General features: G+C 39.3%; 1 pseudogene; it reads right to left on the reverse strand.

Moving 5' to 3' along the window:
- Positions 1 to 6700: 6700 nt before the first annotated feature.
- LOC138827683 (vomeronasal type-1 receptor 40-like) lies at positions 6701 to 7670 on the reverse strand (annotated as a pseudogene).
- Positions 7671 to 7707: the final 37 nt, after the last annotated feature.

The following is a 7707-nucleotide window of genomic DNA, read 5'->3' on the forward strand; positions in this document are numbered from 1 at the left end:
TATTGCACTTGCTGGACATGGTGCTCTATGACTAGACTTCCAGCACACAGGAGGCTGAGACAGGAGGTTTGATAGTTGGAAGCCAGTCTGAGCTGCACAGTGAGTCCCTCTACCAACCAAACAAAAATATGAGTGTCCATGAAAGGTATGGAACTCATAACAGACTTAACATAAGTTTTTTAATGATATCTTTCTATAGAGTCCCAATATTTTCCATCAAGCGCTTCACTGTTTTACAATGTCAAAATTTTAGCAAAATAACAGGAATGAATCAAATATTAAATAAATTTAATGGATTCTGACCACGCTGACAGTAATAATATTGGCAGGCAAAATTGAATGCTAAGAAAAACAGTTTTCCTAATAACTTATAAATCTCTCCTATCTTCACACTGGGGAAAACACAAAGTGAGAATCTTTTTTTGGGGGGGGGTCCGGTTGTGGGGCCTCACCTCTGGGCCTGGGCGCTGTCCCTCAGCTCTTCAGCTCAAGGCCAACCCTCTACCACTTGAGCCACAGCGCCCCTTCCAGCTTGTTTCTTTTTGCTTATGTGGTGCTGAGGAATGGAACCCAGGGCCTCATGCATGCAAGGTAAGCGCTCTACCACTGAGCCACCTTCCCAGCCCAAAGTGAGAATCTTATGGGAAACCCACTGAAGAGCTTTTTTCCAGATCTTAAACCTCAGGTCAGAGATGTCCAAGCATTTCTAGAGGAATAGCTGTTGGAATAGTCCCTTCCACTTTCTTGCTCACAATTGATACCTTAGATATTAGAAAAGGAAAGTAGTATCTAAGATTCATAGGCCCTCTTATCGATTTTCTAGATTAGTCAAAGACAGATTAACATTTCTACTCAAATGGCATCTGTGAATAGCCAACAACAAAAAAAATCACATCTACCTACCTGAGCTGTGCTGTAGACAAGCTCTGGGTTAATCCTTTTGCTAAGATGAGGCTTTTCATGTTATGGTTATAGAAGTCTTTTTTTGGGGGGGGGTCCAGTTGTGGGGCCTGAACTCTGGGCCTGGGCGCTGTCCCTCTGCTCTTCAGCTCAAGGCTAGCGCTCTTCCAGTTGAGCCACAGCGCCACTTCCGGCTTTTTTCTTTTTGCTTATGTGGTGCTGAGGAATCGAACCCAGGGCCTCAGGCATGCAAGGCAAGCACTCTACCACTGAACCACCTTCCCAGCCCCTGGTTATAGAAGTCTTGATGCCCAAAATATATCATGAATACTTCAGTTTCATTGCTATCATCCTGCCAGGAAGAAGAAAACTCTGCAGAATCTCAGTCCCTAAAGTACAACTCCCTCCCCGCAATTATTGTATTTGTTTGTCCCAGAAATTATCTCATAGTTAATTAAGGATTAATTAGTTTAATTGGAGTTTGTGATCTGAGTAAGTGAACCACAAAGCAAGTTTGTTCACTTCACCTGCCTAAAGTTGTAAACTGTAAACCAGCATACGGACATAGAATTAGACATGCTTTCATCAAAAGTTCTTTCAACCCCAAAAAAGCAATAATGATTGTCAGAGGGAAAGAGAGTTATAAATTGAAATAATTTATAGCACTAACACATCCAAGGAATTCTATTCAAAGATATATACAGATCAAACACAGAACCTCTCTAAATTCCAATGGTGCTTTCCACAGTAAACAACTTATCAAATCAATATGGAAGCACAAAAGACCAAACCAATTTTGAGAATTAAACTATTGAGTTATCACAGTACTTGACTATAAGACAAAATGTACAGAAATTTGTTTAAAGCAGTGACAATGGAGGAAAGAATAATACAAAATAACTTTGGAGAATGTAAAGGGGCCAGCACAGTCAAGTACTTGTAAAAGGCTACAATAATCAACATTTTATAAAGCCCAGATATACCCTCAAGCATATACAGTCAATTGATTTTACAGGATACCAAGAATTCACAACGAAGAAAAACCAAGTACGTCTCTTTAGTAAGTGATGTGACAAAATTGAGTGTTCACAGAGTGTGAAATTCGATCTTTATTGCAAACCACATAGGAAATCAACTAAAATTACTATAAATATTGAAGCATAAGACTTGGAACCGTAAAACTCCTAGAAAAACTGGGAAGCACTCCTTGAAATTGTCCTGGGCAATAAGAATTTTGAAAACACTGAAGCAATAACTCTATAAACATACAGGTTTATATGTAAACAAAAAGCTTCTATACAACAAAGAAGCCAATCTATAATTGAAACAACCTGGCAGAAAACATTTTTAAGTTATAGACCATGTAAGCACACACAGAGACAAACATATTCATACATGTGCAGACACACCACTCACACCACCATCACCACCACCACCAAAATAATACCCTAGTTTAATTTTAACCTAGAAACTTCCAGAGTTTCAGAGACCCATTTCATACCCCTTTGCAGTTGTGTTCCCTAGAAATTTCAATTCAAGACAAAGAGTTTGTTAGCCCTCAGTGTATTCATTACTTGGTAGATAACTTAGTCATAGAAAATGCAGCACCACTCCCTTCAATACCTCCTCTTTATTTTTCTAGCATATGTATTGGGACAGGGGGAGAATGTGAGCAAGCTGGCAGCAGTGGCTTTAGTAAACACCTGAAGGGGCTTGGAGTTCCTCCCAAGATGACGTCCAATAGGCTTTCTACAACAAGAATCTTACTGAGGCACGGAAAAAAAATCACCAGGAAAAACTTACCTATAAGACAAAAGGTACAGAAATTAAAAAAAAAAAAAAAAAACAGCGCCAAAGGAGAAAAGAATAAAGCAAAATAACTTTGGGGAAGGTAAGGTGGAGCACAGAAATGGTGGAACAAAGGGTGAACAAATGCGGCTTGATACACACTAGACACTGTTGAAAATGAACTATAGAACTTGTGGGTAAAGGGAGGTGGGAAGGGAAAAATTGGAGAAAGGGAGAGACCAAGTGACCCTGTTCAAAAAGAAACATACTCATTACTTCACTTATGTAACTATAATCTTTCTGTACATCCCGTTCCCAATATAAACAAACCAACAAATAAAATCACCAGGAAGAGAAGAAAGGAAAATTGTTATCTACTCAGACAACAGATGTCTGTCCACCCACAAGGTCACCACTGGGAATCTTCTCCAAGGTGCCTGAGTCAGTGGAGTTCCATGGGAGCCCACAGGTTTTCTGGTCATTTCGGAAGGGAGTGTCTATCACAGTTTCGGCAAGCAGAGTATTGTCTTTACCTTCAGTACTAGTCGTTCCAGTGCAGCCCACAGCTGAACCCAGACCACATTTGACATATCAAAGAGACATGTAATATGGATTTGGAGAATGCACCGGGAATTCCCAGGCCCCTTGGATTGAAGCAAAACCTTTTGTATGTTTTTGATAGGCCATGCAATGAACTTAACCAGAAATGGAGGTCAGAAAAGAAGTTGTTTGCAGTACTTACACAAAGTATATGTCATAGGGTGTGAGTTTGAGCCTGGAAAGGAGCATCCTTTTTGAATCCAAAAGTATTCTTGGAAGGAGAATCTTTCCCTCTGCTTTCCTATGCATTTGCTGACCATAATTCAGTCTTCAATGTATTTTGAATTGACTCACAATGTTTATATATGTTACAAGTTCCTTAGATCTTTGGAAACAATAACACCAAGAAACTGTGAACCACATCCATTGTACTCCAGTGAACTAGTGTCTCTCACTGACCATCTCCATTTTTTCCAGTAGAGATACGGTATTTCCTGATACTCTACATCACTATTTTGTACTTTGATCATTGTTTCTTGGGTATCCCCTGGCACAAACTACGTGAGTACTAGTAACTAAATTAAGGAGATATTTCAAATCTATTTGAAAAAAAAACAAGATAGACAATACTTGGATGTTCCTGTTTGATTCAAACGCTTTTGTAAAAAATAACACTGATTTCTGGCAAGAAAGTTATCTTCAGCACTTTCCCTCCATGAAAACAAGAAGCCAAAGTCCCATTGGAATTAGAAGCTAAAAACCTGGGAATAATCTGTATTTTCAACTTGCTGAAAACTCTGAACTAGTCTAGACTGCCTAGTACCAGACATTTTAAAAATGAAGATGTAACTCTTAAATAAGCCTTGATTATTTTTAGCATCTTGATAAAGTAAAAAAAATAGAAATTCTTAGTTTATATACTTTGGGTTGGGGTGCTGGGCCTGGGCTCTGTCCCTGAGCTCTTTCTAGCTCTTTACCACTTTGAGCCAGGGCAGTACTTCCGGTCTTTGATTGGCTAATTAGAGAGAATACTCTCATGGCAACTTTTCTGTTTTTGATTGGCTTCAAAGCACCATATTCAGATCTCAGCCTTCTGAGTAGCAAGGATTACAAATGTGAGCGTCCAGCACCCAGCTGCATTTGTATATACAGTGCATTATGTAATTTTTGTTTCTCCCTCTCTATCTCTTATTCCCTGTTTCTCTCTCTACACCACCCACCCCGAAAAGCATAGGAAATGTTTAAAAGTAACTGACAACTTTGTTTACAAATTTGTTTTCCCATAGTGACGTATGAACAATCCCAACTTTCCAATGTTATAGTTTGCTTTCCTATTTTAGACTTTATTTTTATTTTATTTTATTTATTTATTTATTTATTTTTGGGTCGGTCGTGGGGCTTGAACTCTGGGCCTGGGCGCTGTCCCTCAGCTTTTCAGTTCAAGGCGAGCACTCTACCACGTGAGCTACAGCGCCAATTCCGGTTTTCTGGTGGTTTACTGGAGATAGGAGTCTCAAGGTCTCTCCTGCCCGGGCTGGCTTTGAACCGTGATCCTCAGATCACAGCCTCCTGAGTAGCTAGGATTACAGGCGTGAGCCACCAGCACCCGGCCTAGACTTTATTTTTATATAATGCAGTATAAGTTCTATAAATGTGTGTCTATGTACATGTGCATGCATAAAACATTTTGAGATCTCTATTATATCAGAAAATGATAGGAAACTTTTATGGTACACTTATGTATCAAAACATCATTTAATTGGATATGCCTAAAGTTAAGGTTAATTATACTTAAGTCAATTAATTTATTGGTTGATTGTTGTATCAGGTTTGAACTGAGGGTTGTAAGCTCTTTATCAGTGACTTTTTTCTCAGAGCTGGCACTTTACCACTTGAGTCAGGTTCCAGTCCAGCATTTTTGCTGGTTAGTTGGAAATAGTCTGAAAGACTTTTTCCCCTAGGGTTGGTTTCAATCTGCAATCTTAAAATCTTCGCATTGTAAAGTGCTAGGTATATAGGCATGAGACACCATTGCCCAGATCTGCTTTTAATTTTTGTAATTGCAAGATGAATAAAAATCAAGGAACATAAACAGTGTTGGATAGAAAGGTCAGCTAATTTTGCTTACTCTCTTATTTTCACACATATTGCCTACCCACACAATTTCTTACAAAGACATTTAGATTTCCAGAGACTAGTGCTGGTCCTATGGCTGTTGCTTCCTCTGGAAAGTTTCCCAAGTCAGAAGCTCAGGACATGACTTTGGAACAAAGAGAGTTCTGGCTTCCATTCCATCAACTGCTTTCTACACCACCTAGTCTCAGAAAATGCAGAGTAAGACCACTTCCTCTTTGCTCACAGAAACCTTTTTTCTGCTTCAAGAAATCTTTGCTAAGTAAGATCTAGAGCCAGCACAAAGCTTTAATAAAACAGCTGAAAAGATTTTGTGCACCTTCTAGATGAAACTGAGCTGCAGTGGACTGTGGTCTGCCCAGAGCATGGATTCCTTCTGTAGATGCCTCAGGCAGTGGAAGTTTCCTGAACTTCCCCTTTCCCTGGTCTTCTTTGAAAGTCAGAGAAATGTTCACCTTGGTTTCAGCAATCACAACACACTCCTGCCTTTGGGAGTGGTGGTCCTTATGTGCCATGAATCCAGCCCACATTTGCATCCATGAGGGGATGAATACTCAGGATTGTGACTGGAGCAAAGACTTGGAGTTGTTCCTGTGCAGGCCATATCATGAGTGACTTGAAGTAGAAGCTGTGTTCTCCAAAGGTGCAGTCTCTTGGCCTGTGAAATTTATAGTAGAGATATCAGTGCCAGCGATGACCCAGCTATACATTGGAGCACCATCTGGAGCATTGTTTTCAAAGCCAGGATAGCATCCTTTGTAAAAGAATACTTTCTTCCTGTGTGTATTCCTAGGTATTTTCTGACCATTATGGTCTTGGATGTGTTTCTAATTGGCATACAGTGCTTCTCAGGATCAATTTCTTTAATGCTTTTGAAACCAAACATCTTCAGATTTTCTATACAGAGCTCAGTGAGACGTCTTGATTCTTCATTTTTCTTTTGTTCCTTAGAAAGCTACTGGTACATACTTACAAGGTACTAAATAACTTCCTGAAGATTGTGAGCACTAAAGTTTATTTGGTCTAACATTAATACAAGGGATTAGTTCATCAAAAGTTGGGGTTTGAGGGAAAATACACTCTGTATTTGAAGGACTAGAAGTATTTTCTTCCCAGGCAAGAAACTACAGGATGGGAATAGGAAGAAAATAAGAATCTGTCTGGCCAAGATTCTAGAATCTTTGAATCAACCTTAGATTTTTCAAGATCTAGACATCTTAAAAATAAAATAAATCTATGAAAATATAGTCTTATTGTCATGATTTCATAGAATGGTAGCATAAAGAAATTTACACATCTGGCTCATTGAGGAATCAATGTAATGTAATTTTTGTACTTCTCAGTGAACAGTCCAGTATTTAGCAGCCTGTGCATCCCTGATGATCAAGATGAAGGGGCTGAGACCAGCATACCCAAGGACTAGAAATACCTTGGTATTTAGTACTGTGCAGTCATGTGTCATGATAGAACCTATATAAATTGTGGAAATGAAATCTGCCAAATAAAAAAAAAGAAAATAGGTCAAGAGAATGAGAGTACTTAGAGTGGCTCTGATTTCTGGGCTGGAATTGTGTGTGAACCTGGAGTTATGAAGGTAGAGGACTCGCTTGTGATGTTTATACAGATGGAAAGCCATGTACCCACTGTTCCAGCCCATTAGACTCTGAAAGATCACATCCTGGAGAGTCATGAGGAAGAGGAAAAGCAACCTAACCCCATGCTTAGATTGATGCATATGACAATACCTAACATGTATTTCAATTCTGGAGCTGTTCATGCTATTGAGTGATGTCATGTAGAGGAACAAATAGGAGCTTATCAGAGAGTTCCAGACCCAAAAGATGAGAAGATAGGGGAGAACTTGCCATGCAGTCTGTGGTTTGAGCTTTCTCCACTGAGTGGTTCTTGGACTGAGAGTAATGGCCTGGACCATGGTGAGGAGACATGTGGTGCAGACGGAAAGGCCTCGAGCTAGTTTTTCCATATAAATCACAGTTTTGTAACCAACATCACCTAGGAAGTTTATGGTACAAAGATCTGTGGCTAATATTCCTCTGGCCCCTATGCTACAAATAATGATTATATTTGAAAAAACCAGGTGAATGTGAATAATGCATATGGGTTTCTTTTTTTCAGGACCCATAACGACAGTATATACATGTTTCACAAGTACAAGGATGTTTCCTAAAATTCCAGGTCCAGTAAGCATATAGAAGATTATCCTTTGAATGAGGTTACTCCAAATCATCTGATTTCATATACAGGATCAGGAAAAGTCTTTTGAGAGTACAACCAAGTGAAGATGACATAGTTCAGGTCTATTGATTATCCCTGTTTACAAAGTAA

The sequence above is a fragment of the Dipodomys merriami genome, unplaced genomic scaffold (assembly GCF_024711535.1).
Source record: "Dipodomys merriami isolate MVZ:Mamm:240054 unplaced genomic scaffold, mDipMer1.0.p SCAF_16, whole genome shotgun sequence".
NCBI classification, from domain to species: Eukaryota; Metazoa; Chordata; class Mammalia; order Rodentia; family Heteromyidae; genus Dipodomys; species Dipodomys merriami.